The 25,682-nt window shown below is 43.2% G+C and overlaps 1 protein-coding gene across 1 annotated transcript in view; it reads right to left on the minus strand.

Moving 5' to 3' along the window:
* LOC109507638 (tetraspanin-18-like) overlaps nt 1-11,020 on the minus strand; it is a 31,932-nt gene extending 20,912 nt beyond the window's left edge. The window contains exon 1 of the mRNA XM_019857239.1: nt 10,736-11,020. The gene's annotated coding sequence lies outside the window, so the exon portion shown is untranslated. The remainder of the gene's footprint in view (nt 1-10,735) is intronic.
* Between the last annotated feature and the right edge of the window lie 14,662 nt (nt 11,021-25,682).

Here is a 25,682-nt window from a genome sequence, read left to right on the forward strand (position 1 = left end):
AATTCCAAAGCGCCTGCAGAGATAAGCAAATGTGCTTTTGGTAATGGATCGCATTTCCTCATTGTTTCTTTTATGCTTTGTTTTCATGAGGCGAGACCCAAAGGGATCCCGCCCACTACAAGCTAACTGCAGTTATTTGATAAACAAAGTGACAATTAATTGATTCTGTGTTAATCCAAGCGACAAACGAGATTTTCTTTGGATTCTTCTGACGCATTACTATTGCCGCTGTTTCTCGCGGCGTACCTGGTCAGCCAGTGTACCGAGCGAATAGCATATGAAAAAAGGTATTCGATAATATCCGATTCACATTGAAGCTATCGCTTTGATTGATCAAGAGTGAATTCTTAGAGTAGATTCTTGTATATATCCTTAACGGGCAATTTTGAGAATGTTAAGATCACAATGACGGGGTCCATCTAACCCCCTTACACAACAGTCACTTTAAAAAATATATATATAAATTTTCGAATCAGACTTTTATCGGCAGGGGATTCTCGCCCGATGACGATAGGAGGATGAGATTAGGCTTACAACTGCCTTGATGTCGATCCAGACACAATCATGTGGGAGATGAAAGCGGAAATTCGCTGTCTTGGCCCATGTCGTCTAAAATCAAGCCGAGGTTACTGGCTCGAGCTCAGTGGGAAGGTTGCCTGAGCCGTTCAAAGGTTGCTGAAAATGAACGAGGATGACTGTGCGGCAGACTCCTCGTCCTCAACCGGGACACATAAATTACTGGAAGACATCCAAGATCATGTGAAAGCATCCGTCCTTCCAAAAAGACGTTTCATGGTCAGAACACTTCCAATTCTTCCGCTATCTAAACAAACACACTTTGCTTTCCCGCTGATAAACGCATTGAGTACATCAAGATGACTTTATGAGCATCAAAGGGTTACACATCGGCTCACTTTCCACTGCAGAATATTCTCATTTGCCAAAGCTTCAAAGACCGTAAGGTGCGGTGAGGTAAGAATTGAAAGCAACAACTCATCCTCGTCTTTGTTTGCTGTGATAAACAGGAAAGACATTTTGCGCTAACTAACTTGTCTTCTTGCTCCTGCCTTCGAGGAATATCAAGCCTTTTCACAATTGCTTTTGGAAATGATGCACGGCCTTTATTAAATGCCGCAAGACACACACACACACACACACACACACACACACACACACACACACACACACACACACTGGGGGGTGGGGGGCTTGGTCTCGGCCAGTTAATTGTTTCCTCTTTTGAGGAAGATGACAACGGAATGTCCACAGCATGTACTTTTTGGTCTGCCGGAGCAAATGTGTCAGACACGCGTGGTGTGCAACAGCAGCTTTAGAGAATCATCAAAAACGGAGCGAACTCATTAAAAAGATAGCAGGGCCGCTTCAAATATATACAGCTGGGGTCGCAGTTCGGTAGCAACTTTGGCTTCAAATATTAATAGCACGTTTGGTCAAATGATGTGGTTGTGCATAGGCAGTAAAAAGAGGCGGCGGGGGGGGGGGGGGGATCTTTTTACAGCCACTGCGTAGTGTTCATCTTTGAGCTGCGTGTTTGTTTCTGCAAAGAGCATAAAGGCGTAACAGGAGTAGAACAGTCAAGGCCACAAACAACTCTATCATGTGGATTATGGTAAGGAGGGACATTCAATTCATTTTTGAAAACATTTACTGTCCAAAGCAATTTTAAGTTAAAGTAACAGTGTTCGCCGCTAGATGGAGGGTGTCGCTCCAACCACAAGACTAGACTTGTGCATCAGAGCAGAAGAGAGGGTATCCAGGACAAAACATACCTGTCAACCTCGGCTAATAGCTGCCCTTATAAATGATTAAGATTCCCCTGATGAAGCAACAAAAACCCGTACAACATGCAGCGCGCAACACAAGCTAACACAAGCGGGAATGCAGACGGCTTACCGCGCATGCGCACATCATGCTTTGTCAATCCTACCGTAGGCAGCAATGGAAAAAAAAATATACAATTGAGGATTACTTTTGCCGGTTTGCCGTGATAATAGTAGCGATCGACGACGGCAATGTCGTTGGCTACCAGCAGGTGAAACGATCTGGATTTGAGCCAAAGTGGTCTTTGTGAGAGCGGTTCACACATTTTTTTTCTTTTTCCCGTATAAAAGTTGTAATACGCCGTACATGATTTGAAATGATTAAAAAAACGTATAAAATACGGGAAAAACGTACAAGTTGACAGGTATGACAAAAGTCGGGACTAAATCGGCTGAATATTGTGTCTTTCGGGTAAAATAGGGAGCAAATTATACGTGAGCAAATTTCAACACAAACCCGTTTTACTAGCTTGCTTAGAGACACCGTCAGCCATGAAAGATTTATATCTAAGTCACCACGACGACACCAATCTCAAAAGTAAGCAACCTACGATTTTTTTTTTCATGTCAACCGTTGACAGTTTGTTTGAAGTTTATGAGGAGTTACAAAATTTGAAGAAGCCGCTAATGATTAAATTGTCTTTTTTGGTTTGTTTTTTTGGTGAGTAGGCGTTCACTCACGTCGGTCACTCACCAGTCTCGAATCTGGCCTCGTTACTTCTCTCCTTTAAGAGTCAGGCCACGCCGACAACTGGCTGTCAGATTATTAAACCTTGCTCACGACTCTGTCCTCTAGTGCTTCAATTCTCAAGACATTCTCCGTATTTTTTCCCCTCATAGCCTTTGCCTATGTTCTTGTTATGTATTCTCGGTTTATGCTCTGAACATTTTCATAAAGCCAACATCATTTCCTACGGGACCACAAGAGAATTTTTGCGCAAATTCACCGATGTTGATCTTTGCATCGTTAGGACCTTTTTCTCCTTTCTTGTTCTCTAACAAGGTGGGCGAAAAGAACAAGTTGCTCGCTTCCAGGCTTGTGATCCATGCAGGAGTGAGCTCATTAGTTGGCGTCTCCACTAAGATACCACAGGGATTATTATTGGATCATGCTGTGGATTTTTGCCAAAAATCAAACCCCGATCGTCTCCGTGGCTGCTGACAATGAACCCCCATTATATGTGAGGTGAGTCTCTTCCTGTGGGAGGCACCGATACATTTCTGGAATCTCACCGGAGCTGCAGGAAGTTCCACCGGAGACGTGCGTATGGGGTCGCAAAGGGGGCACAAAGCAGCAGTTTTGGACTGGTATAGAAAATTTACCGTACTACGGGTGTGCATCTCTCTCGATACAATATACGGGGGTGCGATATGATTCAAGGACGGTTAGTGCTGACCAATGTTGAAAAACAATATAATTACACCCCCTCCCCCTTAATATTGCGATTGAAAATGCGATTATTTTTTTCAAGGTCCTTATTGTTCAACAAACAACCAATTTTACTACAATATTTCATAACAATAAACATCATATTTATCAGATCAGATCAGCCCAGTTGTGTCCATTCAAGTCCAAAAAGATTATTTGAGCTTTACTGGCTTAATGCACAGCTGTTAAGCTATAATCAATGATATTTATATAGCTACTCATCTCTTTAACATACCATAGGACACTAAAGTATAGAAAATATACATATGCACATAAATACATATATACTGGGGCTGTTGATTGATTCCTTTTTTTTTCCAAGATTGATAACACTATCTCGTATTTCAAGGCACCACAATATATACTGTTTTGACACGCATAGAGTACACACACACGCGCGCACATGCACACACACACACGCACGCAGAGCCACACGCAGGCAACGTCACATATCCGAGGTTTGTATGGTTATCACAGACTGGAAGGGCAGCGTGTTATTAGCAGACTGGGTTGAAAACCCATATCATGCTCAAAATAAATCTCTTTGAGGCACTCTGTAATTCAGCCAGGCTGCAAATGCAGCTATGGCAAACAAGTTTGTGTCACACGTACCGACAAACACACCACTCTGCGGCCATATATCACGGCGCAATCAGCAGCTCGAAATGATTCACGACCTACCGCTCACTTCAAACATATGACACCGCATTTCATTTAGTTTGTTGCGAATGACAATCATCCCGCGCTGCCCGTTGAATGTCATCTGAATTACAGCGACAGTGTAAAGCAAGCGAATCATCAAGACGTGAGTGCATCCAACTGAACCAAATGGTTACACTTTAAAGGGAGCGTTCCTTGAATCGTATCGCGCCCCAAGTATCTAGCGAAATATTAAATTATCTTTAATGGGAGAGATGCAACCCTTAACAGCGATACTCTGCAATTACGGTCATTTGCAAAGAAGAAACAACCAAGTATATTGGAGTGGAATTAAAAGACACGGATGGTTGGAAGCTGCTGAAAATGAGAAAAAGACCAGAAACCGCGACAGAGTTTCTGATTTCATGAACGAAATGCCTGAGTCAGGAAAGGAGAAAGCCATCATGGGCCAGTGAGTCACGGGGAGAGGCTGTAAAAATACACTCGGGCCTCACAGTGTCATCAATAAAAATGTCTGAGACAAAGAAGGTGGTGCAACAACTGAAAGGACCCGGCAGTGTGTGTCTCCGTTCTCCTCATATGCAAACAGGGACGTCGCATCTGACACTTTCTTCATCCAAATTCATAATTCACCAACAATGTCGTGCATGGCTGAGAATAAACAACATCATCGTCATCATGATTAGAAAGATGTTCCCTCACTAACACGATCAAGCAAACCGGAGAGCAACTCACAGCAAAACGTCTGGCAGCCATGTTTTTGAAGTAGTAGGAGGAAACTTTGATTGACACTAAAAAGATGCTTTTTTTTTTTTGAAACAATTAGTTGGTTTTTTTTTTTTTTACTAACAGTCCCCCCTGGAATCCATCGAACCAAAATTAAAAAGTGATCAAAACCTAACCCGAAAGGAAATTATCTTAAAATATTTATTTTTGTTTGTTTGCACGTTTGCCAGAAGTGTCGAAACTCAACACAAAGAATGCACACAATAAGTTTCAAAAATGACAAAAAATGAGTTCCTCGTGTAAGAAATGTTTTCAATGGCACCATGCATCAAGAGTGTGCTTCCTCCCAAATATGATTTGATGAGCTTTTACCCAGCGTCCTCTTTGTTGGCACGCCAGTCTCATGTGGCGGAGCGCAGTTATGTGGTGTGATCATGTCACGAGATCCCGTTGTCCATTTTGCGGCCTTTTCCACATGATGACAAAAACGGCAGCAAAAAAACAGCCACGTGAGGAGGCCGAGTGTGCTTCATCTTCACCGGCTTGACCAAAACGATCAGTTCCTCTCCCACTGATGGATAACGGAGGGGTTCATCTCACGTCGGCACTGGATCAGTGCCAAGCGCAAAGGCCATACAAAGCCTCCATCTGAGCTCTGGTCGCATCAGAAGGAAGGAGGAGCACGTTGTCGTATCGCTACTCTGTCCTCGGTGATGACCAAGACAACATCCCTTACTGCCTTGAGCACTGGATGGAAATATGAACCCGTACAATACATCCTGAGTTGAGGTGGAATGTGTCCTCCAGTAAAATCCCGATGGAGGAGTTGTTATCTGCGAGGACCAGCTTGTCGAAAAAGCTACCTTCTACCTCATTACCTGCTAAGCTTAGCCAGTATTGAGGGGAAATAGGGCACAGACGAGATAAGCCCAAAGAATTCGCAGGTCGAGCCCAAACAGGAGACCTGTTTCCTTGTGATAAAGAGGAAGCGGCAGCAGAGAGGGCTGCTCAGCTTCCTGCTCCGTGTCAACTCGGAGGTCTGCCGGCTGCCCTCCGCCGAGGTCATCCGACGCTTCCTGGTTCATAAAGCTGACACGCAATCGTGCAGCAGTGTGTCAATATCCTTCGATTATGTTGCTTTTGGTGTCACAGAAATGACCAAGCGAGTTTAGTTTACGAGCAGACAAAACTTCAATGTTCACCTTTGCATGGCTTACGGGTTTGTGCAGCTGAAAATCACAACTTCCCATCAAAATCCTTTTAAATAACATGCTTCAGTGCAAGGCATGTGCACCTCGAACTACCACAGAGCTGTATTAACACTTTTTAAAGACATTGGAAGCTTTGAACATACACACCAAGCATAAAATGTATAGAAATACTGTACATGCATGTGCCTTTAAGAGGCGGGGCTTAGTGGGGTGGCATGCCACAGGCACCAAGGTGGTGACCCCTGGATTACAACGTCATGGACAGTGTATCTAATATTGCACCTAACGTGTTTTTTATACTTTCTACGTGTTCTTCGGCAAAATACAAGATAACTCACACAGAAGAAGGTCAACCATTCGGGTCAGCTCTTTACAAGTGAACGATATTGAACCCAACTTTTGCTGCCACCACTCCGGTATGGATGTTCGATACCACTTTATTTATTCAGCTACCAGTACAAATACTCATTCTTGATACCAAGTAACCAATCGCAATCGTAATTCTTCTACAGAAAATAAAAGTGTGAAGTAAAATTGAGAACGGTTAACTGTTAAGCATGAAACTATGTCATTGGAAAATAGGGCTATAAAAATTACTGCAATGTATTTCCTAACTATTGATAAATATTGATTTTTTTTTCAAACTTCTTCAGAAATGAGAAAAAAAATACTAAAGGGGTCAAAGATATAATACAATAAAATACAAACAACCAGATGAAAAAAAAAACATTCATACGACAAAATATCGGGACATTGGTACCAAAAAAGTAGGCAACAGGTGAGTATAGCACGCTATATAATACACACGTAATGAGAAAAAAAAAAAAAACACTATATTGCCTGTACTGCAGTCAGATGGAAAAAAAAATACATTATTAATGAACCGATTCAGGCGCCATCAGTGTCCATGACTAGTATTGGCAGTATTTGTGAGTCTTGATACCTAGTATCGGTACTCATACATCCCTATTCAAAAGTACAGCATTTTGTGAACTTGGGTTACGAAAATAGCCAGACGCAGTCTGTCAAGAGTTTTTTTTTTTGGGCCATTAAATGCGTTTCGAGCCAGCAATGGAAATTTCACCTTGCCCGACAGTAAATTATTTCTGCCAGCTAGAAAGCAAATTTCATTTACTCATCTCTGCAAACAACAAAGATGCTGGAGCCATTACTGGTTGTGGCTTGTGTCTTGCACACATTAAATGAAGGGTCCTCTAGCAATCAAGAAAAGCAATTTTCTCATTGAGCCGATAGATACTCCATTTAGGGCCACGCTCTCTGCGGGCGACCGGCTGATGCGGGCGAGGACGTGCTCAGCGTGACGGCCCCTGGCCGCCATACCGCTCAAAACCTGCGCTCCCAGCCAGGGCGCGGACACGGCATGAGGACAAATAGGAGAAAAGAACAATAGATGACTTCATCCAGGAGGAGAGGATGATGGATGTGGTGAAATCAGTGCCACTGATCAGATGACTTGCCAAGTCTGCAAGCTCATTAGCAAGCAAATCAGACTAAAAAAAAAAAAAAGAAAAAAGAAAAAAAATCAGGATGAGGAAAGTGCTAGACCGCATCATCGTCATGCAAGCACGTGGAGCTGCAGATGGATTCATTTCAGGCCTTTTTGTGAAGATGATTCACTGAACTGACAGTCAGCGGGCTGAAAACCACATGAACAATTTCTGTCGGAGCAGCGAAGGCGCGTTTCACTCGCCATGCGTTTGTTTTCACTCCGAGTGACTTTCCACACTTGTGCTGGGGAACGTGTGAAGGAGAGCAACGCAAACGCACAAAAAGACTCACACCACGTGTTCTATGTCCGTCTGTGGGCTGAACAAATACCACGTGATGGGTGCCAACAATGTGTTTTTCTTTATTTCAAAGAAAAAGTTGCTTCTTTTTCTTCTTCTCGTTGCCCTCAAAACTTGTTGGTGTTCTTCTGATGAACCTGCAAATTGTCTGCATGCTGTGGATGTTCTTTGAGGTTCCCTGAGCTCATTTCTCTCCTTGCACTCTACAGCGGGACAGCCAATGATGGATTGTCGCTGCTCTCCGTGTTTCTTCATATGAATGACAACGCAGCTTTACAAATGCCATCCTTTGTATATGGACGGCTTGTGAATCGAGCTCTGGAGGAAACAAAAAAAAGCTTCAGGCAGAGCTTATTCATCTGCGTTGGCGGCGGCTGTTGCGGCAGCATCAATACGGCTGCTTCTTTCGCATTTTCCTTCTGACAACGTGAATGTTCTCGTGAACAAGCACGCGTGTGTGTGCAGGCTTTGAGTTTCTTTCTCCACGTTGACGCCACGGTTGTCTCCCTGTCATTGAGGAAACAACGGGCTCCAACACTGAGACAGAAAGCAGCTCGGCACATTAATTAATGGTGACAGGAACCAGTTGGTCCAATCTGTTGAGCCATGTTATGATGGTTGCATTCACGCACGTGCACACACACACACACACACACACACACACACACACACACACACACACACACACACACACACACAAGGCAGACACACACGAACCCACACACACACACACACACACACACACACACACACACACACACACCTGGACACTACTTTGCGGTAATGGCTCCCATGGTGCTAATCTCCTCGGGTGAAATGCGATCTGATTTCCAGCTGTTACTGCAAGTTAGTCGAGAAGAAACATTTTGACTGTGATTCTGCAACATTTCAATCATTACATATCATCCACTTCATTCAGTACAACTTCACAAGCTTGCGATTTCAAAATATAGCATTATCAACTTTGGTGAAGACAGAATTTGCCATTGCATTGCGCAGGCTGGTCAATGCATGCAGCCACAAGCATTAGGATGAAGCCTTCAGAAACGTAAACACATGTCCAAGCAACTTAAACCATAACAGCTACAATGAAGTGATTTGTAGCCTTAAAGTTCCCCCAATGCGTTCATCACTCCCTCTGGTCTCACTTTGCGGCTTTGTTGCGGCTATTTCAATAAGCAGTTCGGTCCAACCCCAAAAACAATCACTTAAAGTACTTTGATGTCAGTAGTACATAAAGGACAAACAACAACTTCTTCACATTTTGCTCGAGAGTGAATTTTCCAAAGCTCCCATTTGAGGTCATTATGAATCAGCTCGACCAATCAGCGACCGGCAGTGGTCTCCATCCATCATACAGCATTAGGTCAGCATGCATGGATCCTTGCATGACCAGATACTAGAAGTAGTACCTTGTAGTACTCATTTTTCACTCGAGGAAAAGTCTACACTCGAGCTGTAAGCATCTCACTTTTCATACGCAATTTCTGAAGGAATCATTCATTGGTTTCCATCACTTGGACAAAAACTATCCATAAAGAGTTTGTCATTTTTTTTTTTTTGGGGGGGGGGGGGTATAATCCTTAACAGCCAAATTGTTAATTGATTTTGACATTGTCCAGTAACACATTAACTTAATTTGAATGATAAAATGGGTAGCACGGTGAAGCAGTGGTGAGCACTTATGCCGCGAGCTTCCTTTCACATTTCAAACCCATGTTTTGAAGGTAGGTAACCCATGTGTTACAATTTCTACAATTTCCTTTTGAAAAAAACTTACCCAAAAAAGTTTTTCATTTTTTTTTTTTTGGGGGGGGGGGGGTATAATCCTTCCCTGATGGATGCAAAGTGACACGCCCTCCAGCGACGCCAGCGCATCGCAATCATGCATGCGATGACCCCGAAGATGTCGGCAGACAGCACTGGTCAGGCTAAAGCCCGTGGGAAGGATGCCAGCTTGATGGGGACGGACGGAGGGACCGACGCACAACTACAATTCTACATCACACAATAACAACAGCCAATACAAATATTCTGCCTTGACAAACTGCTCAGTTTTGACCAACACTGCCAACAAGGAATTAATTAATTGAACAGTACTAACAGTACCACAACTGTTGTGGTTGGAGTATACAGTGGTGGAGAATTTTTCTGAGAGCTGTTTCTAAAATTTTTGCCAAATTGAGGTATTCAAATGAGGAACAGCTTACAGTGCAGTTCCAGCACTGTAAGATATAACCATCGAAAGAAATTTGCTGGGCTGCAACTCATGATTATTTTAAGAATCGATTAATCGGTGGATTATTTTGTCAATTTAATCGATGAATCGGATTGTCAAAAACATTTCAATTTCCATCCCTTCATGATAAAAAAAACTGACATTATTTCAAATTGATGTTGCGCAAACTCTGAATATAAATCATTCACGTTGCAGTTACTGGTTTAATCCAAAAAAATGTCAGAAAATAGGCAACAAAAAGTTGTTCATGTTTTCTACAATAAAAGCCGATGATTTATTTGGATTCAACACAAAGCCTGCTTTCATGGCGGCCTATAAAAATTGGATAATAGTGACTGTTGAGAAGCTGAAATTCCGAGTATTTGGACATTTTCATCAAAAAAATGATAATCAATTAACTTGATGAATCGTTATGCCTCTAAAACGTATGGTTGAATTACAAATCTAACAAACATTATTTTCTTTATGAAGGCAGAATATGTGATCCAGGTCTTGAATTAGATGTCATCTGTGTTATAAATGTGGATGGCTGCTGCATTCAGCACAATTATCTACACGTTGTTTTATGGATTCTGACAGAAATAATTCAACACAAGTCTTTCAACAGGTGAAGCTCAGACTAAACCAAAAAAAAATGCACCTTGTATTTAGTCCCAACACTTTCCCCAAAAGAAAGGTTCGTGGGATTTAAGGGATTAAAAAAAAGTAAGCAAGGCAAACGCACGATGCGAGTGAGTCCGCCCACAAGAACCACTTTTAAATCAAGAATTTGACATTTAAGAGCACAAGTTGAGAGTCACGATCCAAAACACATTTCTTACCTTTCGAGACGAAAGCGTTGAGAGCTGCGGATCTCTTTTCTCGCGTAAAATATTACACAACAAACAGCCTCCTGTTTGGACGTAGCTGGATGAGATGTCGACTTAAACAAAAGTACAACACGTAGCAACAAGTTCAAATGTCCAACGGACCGCTCAAGACTAGTCCAACACCACGCTGCGAGATCTGTTGCGTACACGGCAGAAGCTGCAGGCGCGGCGTGAAGAAGCCGAGTGTCGCTATGTAAAGTGTTGCGTGAAGTCACGGCGAGCTGAGAGGCTCAGAGGATCATCCAGCACGCCCCAGCCTCTCCGACACAGTCCCCGCCCCTGGGGCCCACCTTCCTCCGCACAGGGGTGGGTGGGTGTGGAAGATCGACGCCCACCGGACACTTCCTTGGGTTCCCCCCTTCAGCACTCTAATCGCACCCAGTAGCTTCTACATGAAGAGCCCGATCGAGAATTCTGCCCATGAGAAATAAATATACAAGTGCTTCACACATCTGCCTCACAGAAGACAGGTTGTGGGTTTGAATCTCAGTTCAAGCCCTCCTGTGTGGAATTTGCATGTTGTGCCCATGACTGCATGGCTTTTTCGACACGTTCCCAAAACTTGCATTGAAGGCTACATTTTTTCCCCCACAAAAATCAACTCACTCAAAATTGTTATGTTATTGAAAACAGTAAAATGTTCCAAAGAACCATGACTCGCGCAACTATGACATGCCTGCCATCTAGTGGTAAATGGCAATATTACAACTTGAACTACTGTCAAACCGCAGTCCATTTTAGATTTTATTTGTTATTTACTTATATATGTTTTCAAACAAATATGTTGTACATAAAGCGTTGTATGTAAGAAAAGGGAACTGCAGTGTTTGGATGTTGAAGTAAAGCATTCTGGGACGAAGCCTTTCCATCTGGGTGAGTGATGTCACGTATGCGCCATGTCGCGTTGCGACCACAAGAAAAATAACAATGCAGGCAGGCGTGAGATTTCAAGATGGAAATCCAGTCACTCTTTTCAGTTTGTGTCAGCTGAAGAAAATATTATGGGGTGCTGCACACTCTGCTGTTGACAAAGTGTTATCTAGCTTCAAAAGCACGAGCAGTACATCGACAACAAAAGGGCGTTAAACATTATCTTAACAATGTGCGTTAAAAAGTAGTCAATTTTATGTTATTATATTGTTGATTGCAACGAAAAAATTTCATTGAAATCTAATTCAGTTACCTTTCAATTCATTTAATCAGTAAAGTCATTAAGCTACTTTTAAAGCCAAGCAATCAGTATAGTAACTAAGTGAGTTTATCAAGGTAACTGGCAACGCTGCTCAACACAACAGGATAATCGCTCCGGATAATCTTTTTGAGCCTGGCAATCGGACCTTTGCTGACTTTGATCAGAAGCGGGAACCGGGCTCAAATTCAGCGTGATCGTTGGTATGCGTGTCACCGTTGACGTTTGGTTTTTGTGGTTTGAACAGCTGAGACAAGAAGCTGTGCCTTTGCACACTCGCCCAGTGCCGATTATGATCAAAGTCGATTTTTTTTGTTTCCAAAAGTAACTTAAGCTCTGGCGAGACTGTTTAATGGTATGCGTGTCACCGTTGACGTTTGGTTTTGTGGTCTGAACAGCTGAGACAAGAAGCTGTGCGTTTGCACACTCGCCGAGTGCCGATTATGATCAAAGTCGATTTTTTGCTTCCAAAAGTAACTTAAGCTCTGGCGAGACTGTTTATGATGCTGACGACAGATCCATTTTGTCTCGTGTTAATTATTCATGCTTTCGTGAGGCGCAGAATGAGAAGTGGTTTTGTTTCTGCTCATTTTTTTTTTTTTGTCAGGAGTTGGCAGGGGGGTGTTTTTTTTTTCTCTCCCTCCGTGCTCCTCGTGTCACAAAATCTACTACAGATGGAGAGCAAGATAAGCGCTCCACAGACTTTATCCTTTTGGCCTCTCCCCTAAAAAGGTCTTGACCCTGACATTCCCAGCGGCGTACGCGATACGGCCGGCAAATCCCTCCCACCCGTGACCGCTTTCCCAGTGGCACATAGACATAAACCGGCCATGGATTTTTGTCGGTCTGATATTCATGCCAAGATGAAATAACAAAGAGAGTCTGAAGACGAAAGAAGGAGAAAGTTGGTTGAAAGCTAGCACTCAAAAAGTCAGGTGGCAGCATCACGCAACCGGTATCACATGAACAGTTTGAGCGCACAAAGAACAGCTGTGAGGTATTTTCTTTTTGGCTCCTCTGGTATTTTCAGACGGGGCTGAGAGCAAAGAATGGCTCAGGCGAATCCCCAGGCCGACGCCTTTCTCCTCTTTAAGTAGCTACACGCAGAGAAACTGGGAGATTTTTTTTAAAAGATTTTATCACCCTTTCTTTCCTTATTTTTTCATTTATTTATTCATCTATTTGCTCTTTCATGCACCCTGTAACCTGATAGCATGATAAGCTGTCCACTGTAGTAACCGCTGTCCCTGAAAGGGTTAATTATGATTATTTTTCACCAATTCCTTTTGTGCAGAAATGTACACGTTTTAAGATCATTTCTGAAAACGGGAGGGGAAAAAAACGAGAACTGTTTAGGACTGATTTTGTTTTCAACTCCTTTTCACCGTTTCAGTTTTCACGTCGTTTTTGGCATTCCAACGGCACCCTTTTCAGGTGTCATCTGTCATATTTGTATGAATAGTTCAAACATTGTTACTACGGTGTTGTCATTGCAGAAAAAGGCTCGCATGCATTCCATTGACTCAAACTCATTTAAATCAATTGACACAACCCACGCCAAAATTTCACGCACATACCATCGAACCGTGCGCGATCTCATTAACCAGGCCATAGCTCTGCTTCACAAGCTCTCACAGAGTGAGCATTGTGCAGTGACACACACACACACACACGCATGGGATGCAGTCCGGAGGAATTTCCCTGGCGACAGCACACAAATATGTAAATATAACATCTGATGTGGGAATGGGTTGTCTTGACTGCAAATATTTTAAGAAGAAAATTGATCACCCCCCACCCCAAAAAAATAAAAAAATTCTGTTTACCGGCAGAATTTCAATTCATCTTTGGTTGTTGCTTTTTCGTCTTGAGGCATAATGCCACTTTGCTACTGAGAATGGCATGGATGCTGACTAATGTAAATCTAAAATGACGTTGTTTGCAGGCCTCCCCAAATTGTTTCACAAAGGTCTGGAAGCATATCGGACTCTATGCAGGAAATTGGAATCATGGAACCGAGAAGAACCTGCAGGCTCACAGATGATTTCACGTGGATTTTTGATGTGGATCTGACAATGATGTCAGCTAAATTTCAAGCTCAACCTCAATCTGTCAACATGGCATAAGAGCATATTGCTGGGGGTGGGGGTGTTGGGGGGGGGGGGGGGGGAATGTGTTGGGGGGGGGGGGCGCGAAATAATCAAGTGTCATCTGCAGGACTGTTACGGCCCAAAGCCAGACTGTTGGACTGTGCTCTTGGTTGTCGACTGTTTTTACAATCCCATTGTGTTTTGGTAGTTTTGTATGTTTAACTGCAGGCCCCTAATTAAAGGACCACCCACGGCATGTTCACCTTTAACTGTTATTTTAACATTATAATACAAGGGTTATAAACAAGGAAACACTGTCAATGAACTTTCGCCTTCATTGTCTAACCCGGATTTGACTTTTCTTCAACGAGCGAACTGTATGTCTGGAGACACAACTCTGGTCCTTTTATGGGAAATTCTTTTCTTCACCTCAGTATTTCAGTGGAAACATTCCATATGAGGCCCGTGACACACATATCCTCCCACTAACCGGCCCCTCCCCCCTTGATGAGACCATCCAGCGAGTAGTCACAGAGAAGTCACATCGCAAAAGCAGACTGGAAACACTGAATTTAAGGTAGGAGCAAACGCAACCGTTTGGTATGGAAACACTTGAATCCTAATGGCTTCTGTGCTAGTGCGCGTGTGTATGTGTGTGTGTGTTACCTGACTGTAACCTAGCAACAAACCCCTCGTTTTCGTTGTTTAGAGAAGCGTTTCCCATATCTTTATTGTGCCAAAGACTGTATTGTTACATTACAAAAAAACAAAACAAAAAGGGCGTGTTTCCGTCAATCATCAGCGAATCGGGCGGAAGTCAGTGACGGACTGAGACGTTAGTTGGGACTTGACCCAGTTAGTGGCGATTACACCGACGGATGAAAACCCACTTTTTGTCATTCGTCAATAAAATGGGCCTCTGGTTAGCATGGTGGGTGTCCGCTAATCAAAGAATCCTCCATTTCTGACATGTGTGTTTGAATGCCACAGCTCGATATCCAGAATTCATTCATTCATTTTTGCAGACCGCTTCATCCTCACAAGGGTCGCGGGGGGTGCTGGAGCCTATCCCAGCTGTCTTCGGGCAGTAGGCGGGGGACACCCTGAACCGGTTGCCAGCCAATCACAGGGCACACAGAGACGAACAACCATCCGCACTCACACTCACACCTAGGGACAATTTGAGCAAAGTCTTCAGAACGGATACGTGGACTACGTTATTCGCGCTTGAGTGATATCAGCGCTGCTCATTTGTGAAAGCCACAATCTGTCTTTTCCCGTCGAATGTCCCATCTTGTTGCTCTGATGCTTGACAATCGGTGCCAATAAACGAGGAAATAAGACTTCGTCCATCCCGCCGCTTATATTGTTGCTGCCAAATATCCACACCAACTTTTTTGACGTTTGCTATCAAATCGATCGGTCAAAACACCGAATTGGCACCATACAAAACACTGTCAACCTCCAACACGGCGGTGGTGTTCAGACATGTGTGACTGTGTTTTTGATGGTCACTCATAGCACACTGGTTGGGAAAGACTAGTTTAGAGTATCAAATAATTTGAATGTTGAACCTTTTTGGTCGGCGCAGACTGGGGAGCACCTGCAGGCAGTCTCCTTTGTCCTAATGATAACCGTCTACCTGCTGCGGCTTTGCCTCTGACAGCAGCTTAAGAGGAGGCAGTGGAGCGTGGGAGGCAGAGATGTGCACGGAGGTGAATCGGCTTGCATAGTTTTCATACCGTCCTTTTTCTTGCAAGTCCCAACAATAACACCTGCTGGACCTCACTTTGACCTAGAAGAAGGGAAATAAGCCTCACAAGGATTTACTCTTCATTGAGTCCATTTCGTCTTCCCTGCCCCTCCCCCCATCTGTCTGGAGGTGACAGGCCAAGCGTGGCTGGATTCCCCGCATGTGTTGTATTTCCAGAGTTCCCACAAGGATGAACACAAGAGCGGGCAAATGCATCCAGTGAAAAGTAGGCCAGTGGACTTATTGCTTGCTCCTCCTCCCCCTCCTCCAACCTCATCCACCTCCAGAAATTCGATGCACCGGGAAAGAAAGATCCATCTGTCTGTCACTACCAGCTCCTTTGTGCCACCGAAGAACTGCATTAAACATTTTTCAAAAAGATGACCACACCCTCTCAGACAGATGCTCATCACCATGTTGTTCTTAGTTCTGTGCTTTTAGACTTTTGTGTCATTTTGACTAGATTCACTTTTGTTTCATCTTATGTCCTCATTTCGTGTGTCCCTCAATATCTACAGATTTTTTTATTTTTTTATGGGGACCTGCCACTGGAGTTTCCAGACCACAGGCGATGCTCCGATAAATAAGGAACGTTACCGGAATTGCCCCACTCGCCGCTTCAATTCTTGGAAAACAAAGACATTTTAAAAAAACTGACTCAACGCACGTCCTGACATAGCCATTTCATAATATGTGCACGTATTGAACATTAAAATGTATCCCCCGTGAACTGACAACGCTCCCCTACCAGCTACTCTGATGTCAACACCGTTTGCTGATCTTGTCACGGGTGGAGACAATTTTGTTCGAAACTGGTTTTATGTAAATTAGCCGCACTATTACACACCAAGAGCGCAAAATGATTCACTCAGAGGCATTTTGATAAATAGTGCAGATATCAAAAGCTTATCGTTATTTTTAATTTCATGTACATCAGAGACTCAAATATTTGCATTCTGACAAGGTCTGAACACAAACCGGTTGAAAGGTGCATCCCAAAAAGGCAGACTCCGATAAATAGCGAGCTAAAAATATTTACAAAAAAAGCAAGAGACCGATAAATTACAAACAGAAATCGCTGGCGACAAGCTGCCCAAAAAAACCCAAACAAGAACAAAAATCGCTTGCAACCCGCAGGAAAATTTGACAACCGAAAATCCATAAAACGAAACGACGAAAGTCCAAACGCAGGAACATAAGACTAATCCAAAAACACCTTGGTCCAAAGGATACTCACAAAACAAAAAGCAATGGCACTTGGGCAAAAACAGTGATCACGGTCAATAATCCGTCAAAAGAGGGTCACGCCCAACACTCCAGCAGGTGCTGAAATAAAAACAAAGCAGAGCAGAACGTGACACATTCAAGTCATTAAAAGTTCAAGTTTCCATGATATGTATTTTTAAACATCTAATTTTCCATATGCCCACCTCCCCCCATTCCCTTTTACAGACCACGTTGGTGGCGAACAGGTAATGGACAAGAAAACGTTGATATTTCTTCTTAATTTCCATTTTCAACCTCGAACATTTGCCCACATTATTAAATAGTTTCAGTGACAAAGGACATGTCGGTACACTGATGGCCCCTTTCATAAAGTTGTCTTGTCACAGTTTTGCAATGATGTGATGGTGGTTAAAGTGGAGGACCCGGTTCAGGGAAGCAGGGTGGCATGGCAGAAGTACTCAAAAAAGAGGAAAAAATAAATGAAAAGCAAACAAGGCATGTGGACAAACGAAAACTATTTCATTGACAAGGTCCCAAAAAAAAAAAAAAAACTGAACAGGAAACTAATGAGGGACTGACAATGACAATTGTCCAACACAGACAGAAAACAGCTCTTGTCACTTTGTCTTCAAAAATGTGTTGTGGTGCCCTCGGGCAAAGCACTGAACCCCTCAAAGTTGCTCCTAGTGGACAAAGTGTAAAAGTCATGACAAGAAAGATTCTTCTTATTTTTTGAGAGACGCAGATGGGAAGTGCAGCACTCTTGTATTGCAATGGCCGCAGGCTGATTGCAGGCAGAGCACTCGGCAATCACGTTGTTCACCTTGTCCCCCTTGTCCTTGTCTGCACACGATGACACAAGAGTGCTGCTGCTTCTCAAGATAGACCATTCCAATCCATCACACCGCGCCACTGAGTAGCTATCAAGGCCTCCAACGATCAGGCACAGGTCATCCGCCATTGATTGTGTGTCACTCACTTACGAAATAATGTGAATAAGGCCTTTAGCTTGTCCTCATTTGGAGTTGATGGTGTCTAACAAAGACATATGCAGTTTTCATACAGGGCGCTATAAGAACACCTCCACATTTTCGAAAGCACTTTTCCTCATGAGGGTTGCCGATGAGCTGACTTAGGGTGAGAGGCAAGGTAGGCCATGGGTTCAATCTTCTTTCAGAATTTTGACACACTTAAAAAAAAAAAAAAAAAAAAAAAAAAAAAAACATCACTTAAACTCCAAATTCATGTGTCGTATTTTCCGCACTATAAGGCACTTCGGAATATAAGGCGCACCTTCAATGAGTGGCCTATTTTAAAAGTGATTTCATACATAGGCCGCACCGCATTATAAGGCGCATAGAATAGAAGCTACAATAGTGGCTGTGGTTGCATGATGAGTCTACTAGATGGAGCTATACTAAACGGAATCCAATACAATACAATAAAGGCTCTATGTAAATAAGGCTTTATTTATATAGAGCTTCCACAACCGCTGCAGCAGTAACAAAGCGCACGCTGACTACTTGGATGAATTGGAATTTCCGAAGCATATAATGACAACAGGTGGACAAAGTACAATAGTGTTCATAATAGTTTATGCTGTAGTACTATTGACACTTCATTTTCATTGGGTACAAACTAATAAAACCCATTTTTTAAATTGCCTTTTGCAGAGATAAACAAAAAATTTTTTTCAAAATAATAAACAAAAAATACTCTCCAACAATAAGCATTGTCTAATTGACACCTCTTTAAAACTGTCAATCAAAAGTGTTGGTGATAATTTACTATGTACAGCTGTTGTAGTGGACTTCATGACATGTTGCAGATGCATCAAAACAAACAACACAAAAACAGGTTCTAACCACCGAACATGGTGATGGTCATTCCATCGCCATGGTCGGTGGTTAGAACCTGTTTTTGTGTTTTTTTTGTGTTTCAATATTGTCGTTTTGGTACAGAATTACATGCTCCGTAAGGGGGCTGAAAGAGGATGACTTTGGCGGCATTTACTGACCTTTAGTGCGTGACTGTTAGCAGGTTTATTGTCTCTCAAGGAACATTGATGCCTTCCAATTTCAACAAATATGTCAAGGTATTCCTGGAGTTTGACAGGCTCCAGGCCAAGATCTTGCTGTGTTTTGTCTCGGATCAGGATTCCAAGATACTCCCGTCCTTGAGCGCATGTCAGCGGGAGCATGCCGGTGCTTCTTTGCTTGGGCAAACGTGTTGTAGCAGCATATGGAGGAGAAATAAGCTTTGCTCGATGTGTTTGCGTCTAAGATGAAACTCCTCACATTGTTTGCTCTGATTTCTTCTCACAATATTGGACAGGTGTCTCCAGAAAAGCGCCCATGCTCTCATTACTGGCCACAGCGTGCACACAAGCATGGCAGCCCCTCGTGGTTTCCCTTCGGCCCAGTGGATCTGACGGCACACGGTAACAGTAATGAGAAAAAGGATAACTGTGGAGCATCAGCACCTGCGCCCTGCAGTGTCCATCACCATTAAATGGACGCATACAGAGACCGTGTCATGCTGTTGCGAAGGAAGTGGTGGTATCCAAGCAGGGGTTTGCCGAGAAACTTTTTTCAAGTGACAAGACACCACTGGACTTTGATGTGAACTTGACCTGTATAAGAAAGCTGCAACATTACGGAAGCTCACATGGTCCAAATTAAAGTAATCAATTTTTGTCACATGATCTGCACCATAATAAGAAAATGTTGGGTGACACAAAATGTCATCTGTGTTTCAACACGAGTATGACTCAAGAAGTGACAGTTCTGGTCATTTGGGGTGAATGCATCATTGAAATGTTTTATTGTCGAATTGTCATGAAAACCTGACTTTGACTTTTTTTGTAGATGTGGGACTCAGCTAAACTACTGAACTACTGTGAAATAAATCTGTCTATCTATCCATCATCGCACCTCTCTACCTGGTGGAACGTGTTTATGGAATCGTTTATCCCAGATGAGTGTGCATTGTTAATTGCGGCTATGGATGAAGCTACTGAGTGCCTTAGGGCCTTGGTTAATAATGAAAACTCCATGCTGCCTGTCTCCTCCTGTCACGCAGGCCGTGTAAAACACAGCACAGTACAAAGCGCAACAAATTACAACGGCAATTTGTTGCCTAGCTAAGCCACACAAAAGACATTGGCTCTTAAGTGAAGGCGAACAAAGATGTGAATGTCGTTTTTAACTTGCTCTCAACTGCCATGAGCATCCCCAAATGTTTGGGAAAGTGCGCACTGACTGATAGATATTGTCACATACTGGGAAAGGATGAAAAATAAAGTCAATAATATGAAAGACTGCTAATTCAGAAATGTGCTTCTAAATACATTATAAGAACTAGCTAGTACTCAGTTGTGGAAATATTGTGTTAAATTGTTTTTTTTTGGGGGGGGGGGAGACATGGCTAAAATGATGCCGAGTGACGCATTTGGGGCGTGGCATGAGTTGTCCTTAATCTACCATATAAGAATGTGAGGGCCTTCAATAGCATCAGCGGTTCTCCAACAGAAATGCAAAGTGCAGTTAGCTAGCTAGCATCTTTCCTTTGGATAGTACACTGGCGTGGCTGCTTTAGAGTGCCTCATTGTGAGCAGTGCGTACGCAGTCATCAGGGAAACTTTTCACAAGAGTGAGAGGGGAAAAAAGTCCTACGTGACAGCTGGCGTGGGGATAGGGGCTTTGTGCTGGTATTGCTACTTTAGGGTGCCTCGGTGTCGCGGCATTTTTGTAGTGTCTAAATTTATTTGCAGTTTACAAATGAAAAAAAATACATCACTTTAAAAGTGAACTTTAAAAACTAGAACAGACTCAGGGACAAATCAGATGGTATTTTCAATTACTGGAAATACTTTTTTTTTCCTCTGCACTCAAAATTATTCCGGGCTTTTTCTTGTGCTGGAAAAGCCCTATTGGGAGAACAAAGCTGCAGCACAATGTTCATAAGGTTATGCGGGGGCCAGTGTAAAAAGGTCACATCATAAATAATTGAAGAACAACCATAAGATACTCAAAGCAGCTAATGATTTGCTTTTAGCGTGGCAATTTTTCCCCTTAAATGCTTTATATTGAAAGGGAAAACTCAATTTCGGAGGAGGAGGAGGTATACAAGCCATATTGAATTCATCTCACTCCCTGAAAACCTTTATCTATCTAATGGTCAATTCACAGCACTAAAAGATTATCAAGCCATTTAAATGAGCCATTCTGGATATGGATGGATTGTGAGGCAGCCACGGGATGTGAGTCACACGAGCGAAAAAAGAAAAAAGCCCAAAGGAAAGATGGAGAAAGTATGCAAATCAAATAGGGGGGAAAAAAATCCTTTTTGTCTTCTCACTCCTTGCAGACTCCATGAGCTTTATTTATGATTTAATCTTCTCGAGTAGGAAGCCCTCGGGAAACGAAGGCGTTTCTATTTTACACTTTTAGCAGAAATAATTATGTTACGCTTTCGAGATAGCAGCGAGCAGAGAGAAGAACAAAGTGGCAAAGACTAATGTCGACAAGGGGAGAATAAAACATGGAAGTTAAACATCACACTCAAGTTTCAATGTGATCTTATAGCCCGATAAGAGTCAAAAGTTAAAAGCCAAGAAAAACATTAAAACATTGCTTTGCCTTCTCTTTGTGTTTCTGCACCACATGCGTACCTTTTAACCCTTTCATGCACCAATAATGATAACCTATAACCTGGTAACGTGATAAGATGTCCACTGGAGTAACCGCTGTCCCTGAAAGGGTTAAAGTCCTTCATCGAGGATGGAAAAAGACGGACCTGCAATCTTAAGATAACAGAAATCAATTTAAGAAAACTCCGCGTAAGCATTTGAATGACCACTAAAGTACAATAATTGGATTGTAAGATTAAACCAAATTGTTAGATTCAGAGGTGGGTCGAGTAACCAAAAATCGGCCAGAGTATTAACGCGGTTACATCACATTTATCTCACACACAAAAAAAAAAAAAGTACATTCATTAATCATTGCCAGCTCATTAGCATCAGCTATGACAAAACTATACATAAATGGCCGAGTTAAGAAAGTGTGTAAATCTACATATTGACCAACAATGTCACTTAAACTGAAACATTTTTTAATTTCTAAAATAACAAAATCAATCACAAGAGATTATTTTAAATTAACATCTTAGTGTTAAAAACACACACACACACACACACACACACACACACACACACACACACACACACAACACAGTAGGCTCAGTCACTGGGCAGAAATAAACCATGATAAAATTATGTATACTGTGTTTGACATGCAAGTTGGATTCCGCAAAGCAATACATGTGGCAAATGAAGACAAAAACAGCTGCTTGTAAGTTTCTACTGTATAAATGGAAAAAGATGTTTTCCTTAAAGTCATTTCTTTTCTATTAGACCGTCCAGTTCTCCAGCTAGTTAAAGCATGTATTGCTGTCTCGTATTATAGTGAATCCTGCAATAATGCAGCTGTGCTACAAAAGGCATCACCCACACAATGACAAATGTTACGGAACACTCAGCTCATGTCTCCGCTCACTCTGGGTCACCGATGGGTCTTGCAGCAGTAGCACAACTCTCTTATAAATATTAATGTCCATTAATAGTAAAGGGGTGGATGCATAATGCTCTGCCTGCTCTTCTTTTCCAAGGAGATTCACTCCAACTGCAGCATCGTTTCCGTCGTCATGACGACAGAATTTAGCAATGGACCCAGGGAGCTCTGCCTCTCCCCAACCACCCCACAAACACACAGACACAGTTAAGGCAAAAGTGGCGCGACTGAAAAAAGCCACACACACACACACACACACACACACACACACACACACACACACACACACACACACACACACGCTGTGATGCCCCTGCTGTCAAAAAGACAAAAACAAATTTTTTTCTGGGGCAAAGAAAAAAAATCTGTCAGTCAGAGTTATGACATGATAACACTGCCTCTGGCAGCGCTGGCTGGCACTTACGTGGGAGAGAACGAAGGTACAAGAAGCAAATGAAGCACATCACAGAACGACTGTGTGTTCAATACAGATTGTCTCCTTATTTGGATAGATGGTCCTTGCTGAGAGATCTGGTGTATTACCATTATTGCTTCTGTCCTTGCTGACCTTGGCTACAATTTCCATCCATCCATTTTCTGATCCGCTTATCCCCACAAGGGTCGCGGAGCATGCCGGAGCCTATCCCAGCTGTCTTTGGGCAGTAGGCGGGGGAAACCCCGAACTGGTTGCCAGCCAATCGCAGGGCACACATAGACAAACAACCATCCGCATTCACACTCACACCTAGGGACAATTTAGAGTGTTGGCTACAATTTGGTGGGGGGGGGGGGGGGGGGGGGGAGACAACAAGACAGTGCAATCCGGGCCATCCTTATGAATACACACACATGCCACTTACTGTTATTAACGCCGGTCATCAAGTCGGAGTGACCCAGAAAGACTGTCTGCACAGAAGCCACCCCAGAACAACATTCCAAATCCCACGACTCAGCACGCCATCTAAAAGCCTGGATGAAGTCACACACCTTGTAAGGAATTTATGAGAGGACATACATGCAGGGAGGAAACAACGCTTACGTACAAAGGGTTTTCAAAATTTGCCGTCACGTGCCAACACTAAACACAGCAAAGAATGCAGTGCACCACCAAATAAGTTGACGTGATACATCTCAACTCATCTACTGTTCAACCAATGACCATGGAGTTGGAATATTCAGAAAGACCTGAAACGGAAATGCAAGGCAGATCACAGTGGAAGAAAACTGACTGAAATCACGAAAACCCCTCAGGATAATACAATCCTGCTTTCAAGCTCTGTATCGATCGCCAATAGTTATCACATCTGTGGAAAAAAAGGACATTGGGTCACCCTTTTGAATAGTTAGACTGTAAAACTTTGAGTGACTCCGGGAGTTTAGGGTCCGTGTTAAGTGCTTTAATGGAGAAAGGGGAGCCGAGTGAAAGTGGTCGCCTCGTTCCAGACATGCACTCTCTGTCATCCGAGGGCAAGCTGTATTTGGCTCACTTTCAAGCATGTGCTCCCATGCGTGTGGAGCTTTGTCACCCTCCTTTGTTTCATTAGGCCTATCTAAAGGCTTCACGCATCTGGGGTGACAGAGACTCACACAAATCCAAAAAGCTTTTTTGCCCCAGTCATGACTGCTCTTATTGTTTCATATCCCTCCCCACCCTCTTCCTTGTCCCCTGAGCCACCCGCCGCCACTCACACTCCGCTTCATCTCTTAATGCCTCTATCTCCTCCACGGCCAGACTGTGACGGCAGAGCGCAGACGACAAGCGAGCTCTAATCTAAACCAGATGAGGCAGAAACAACACAGGCCTCCTGCACTGGTTGCTCTTGCCTTTAACCAGAAATCCCATCATCGTGTGTCTGTGTGTGTGATTACAGCTTTTCCTTATGAGTTGAACCACGTTTGAACATGTGCATTTGAACTAGGAAGACAGATGACAGGTGTCAATCATTGTCTTAAAAACTGAAGCACACCGTGCTTGTGACACAAGGAAAACCCACACAAAATAAGATACAAGTATCATTCTCAAACACTCACCACTTCTCAAAAGGTGGATGTGTCCTGTTATCGAGGCGATAGATTCTAACCGTCGTTCAAGGACCCAGCCACAAAGTCAGGAAAATGGCAGAAGTGTTAAATCGCAAAGTGATTTCATAGATAAACATGCCTGAGCAGATGAGTCTCAGCGTCAATGCATACCAGTGTTCAGGGAGGAGGTTCAGATGACAGGGCAAGAAAAGTGAGAGCATAACACAGTCCCTGATGGTTGAGTGGCGAGCATTTGATGCTCGGTTTGATTCCCAGTCAGAGAACATGACTTAGGGGAGTCAGCGATTCAGTTCAGAAAGGCAAAGGGGCTTCGCTTGCGCCCTTTGAATACACTGACCTGCGCAAAAAGTCTCTCTCAATCCCCTTTGTCCAATTTCAACTTGTCCAAGTCAAACTGTAAAAAAGATTCCCAAATGGCTTGTACTTTTCTGTCCTGCCTTGGGGGTGGGTTTCAGCAGAGACGACCAAATGAACAATTCAGTCGCGTTGCAAAGTGCGCGTGGTTTGCAACTAGTTTACATAAATGTTTGGCTGTGATTCCATACTTTAAGTCGACTCGTAAGCAAATCGCACTGGGGGTCGAGCAGTGCATGCGGCCAGAAGGGCTAATCCTAGACCATCAGGAACTGAAATGTTCCGAAAACTGTCTCTCCGTCAATCTGTTAAGGGGGTGGGACAGAGCACCAAAATCAATGCCTCGTGAACTGAATCCGTCAAACCTTAGCCACTAGACCATCAGGGACAGAACTGCTGCAAAAACTGTTTCTCCCTCAATATGTTAAGCGGGTGACGTAGCACCTAAGTCAATGCCTCGTAAACTGAACCAATGCCACTCACAAAATCAGGTTTTGCCTGACCGGGAATCAAACCTGGGGCGTGGCAGTGAGAGCACCAAATCCTAGCCACTAGACCATCAGGGATGTTGTGGTTCTAGAAACTGTTTCTCTGTCAATCAGTTAAGGGGTTGGGCCATTGGGAAAAAGTCAATGCCTCGTGAACTCATGCCTTTCACAAAAGGCAGGTA

This window comes from Hippocampus comes, unplaced genomic scaffold (genome assembly GCF_001891065.2).
Source record: "Hippocampus comes isolate QL1 unplaced genomic scaffold, H_comes_QL1_v1.1 scaffold186, whole genome shotgun sequence".
In the NCBI taxonomy this organism is placed as follows: Eukaryota; Metazoa; Chordata; class Actinopteri; order Syngnathiformes; family Syngnathidae; genus Hippocampus; species Hippocampus comes.